At 42.2% G+C, this 1,430-nt stretch overlaps 1 non-coding gene across 1 annotated transcript; it reads left to right on the forward strand.

Annotated features, from left to right (window-relative positions):
• The first annotated feature begins 601 nt into the window (after positions 1 to 601).
• Positions 602 to 683, forward strand: trnar-acg (transfer RNA arginine (anticodon ACG)). Its single transcript has one exon. It is a non-coding gene; the product is annotated as a tRNA-Arg (tRNA).
• Positions 684 to 1,430: the final 747 nt, after the last annotated feature.

Raw genomic sequence — 1,430 nt, forward strand, 5'->3', positions numbered from 1 at the left:
ATGCACTTCCCGTGTGTCAACTGCTGCTCCTAGCATTCGCTCTGGCACTGCACTCATTTTCCTTCTGACACTTGCTCACTGTGTTGCTGTGATCATACAGTGACTTGGTGTCACACCGCCCAGGAAAATGATACAGATCAAGGGTTTTGTATTGTTGAATTCAATTGTCAGTTTAGCCTTATTTAGGATTTCAAAATTGCCTGTCCTGGACACAAGTGAGTGTCAAAAATATCTGAGTGGAAGAAAGGTGTTCTGAATAATGACATTGAGCACTATGCACTCTCCTCCAGTCTGGAAAACAATTCCTCACAGACAACTTTACACCTCCTGCTGTCACGGGCTCTTCATTCCGTTGACTTCAATTCTTCACAGAATTCAACAGACCTTGTTACATCGTCATTTCTTCATTTTTGTTCAGATCACTGTGAGCAGAGTGTCACAGTGGGAGTTTGTTTGCCCCACAACTCAGAGGTAAGACGATACTCTTGGGACCGTCCTGTACTATTTATCATTTCACCAATACCAGGGAGAAATATCTGCTGCTCAGCATAATTTACGCAATTCACTTATTCATAATGTCAAATGTGCCTGCGACTTAGGTGACAAGGTGGCCGAGAGGTTAAGGCGATGGACTACGAATCCATTGTGTTCTGCACGTGTGGGTTCGAATCCCACTCTCGTCGTTGTTATCAACGATTTTCATTTTTGCATGATCACAGCTGTCTGTTTATATGCATCGACGCTATAATAAAATCTCAAAGAATAATTTGAGTCTGTTGCCTAAACTGCATTGAAATGTAGATTGAATTGGGACAATGAAAAGGAACGCGATTGTCTTTTCCAAGTCAAGTTGCTGTGAACATTTATCGTATGAAAGAGATCCAGGAGAACCAAATAACGAGAGATGCGAAGTGAATGTTGATGCATGCGATTCTTAATGAGTGTTTTGTCAGATGAAATTTGTAGCAGTTGGGTAGAAGTGATTTATCTTGGTAAAAAGAGCACAGAGAAACAGCACGAAACAATGGAGATATTTCAAAAGTGGCAGGGGATGGGTGTAGGGGCACCCGAGAACTGGCTGTAAATGCACAGTAGAGAATTACCGATGTGGGTGCCGTGCATGGGCACGGACAGACTTACACATTGGTCTCATCCTTTCCCCTTGCTCTCGCCATTGATGAATGCTGGACATAAGACTCATATAAACACAAGATGTGGGAAGCAAACTCCCTCTCGTTATGCACACACTTGATGCATCATATTGAACTATGAACAACTGGAGAAGTCAGCAAGTTAACTGCAGGGACTGAATCTAAACTGTGTATCAATAACCGCAGATTTATGCAGCATAGACATGAAAATTGATTTGAAATGTCTTTATACGCATGTCATTAACAGACGGTTCGTTCTAATACCCGTGTGGCTGAAAG

The sequence above is a fragment of the Chiloscyllium plagiosum genome, unplaced genomic scaffold, assembly GCF_037043375.1.
Source record: "Chiloscyllium plagiosum isolate Xiang-an unplaced genomic scaffold, Cpla_swu_hap1 HiC_scaffold_51, whole genome shotgun sequence".
Classification (NCBI taxonomy): domain Eukaryota; kingdom Metazoa; phylum Chordata; class Chondrichthyes; order Orectolobiformes; family Hemiscylliidae; genus Chiloscyllium; species Chiloscyllium plagiosum.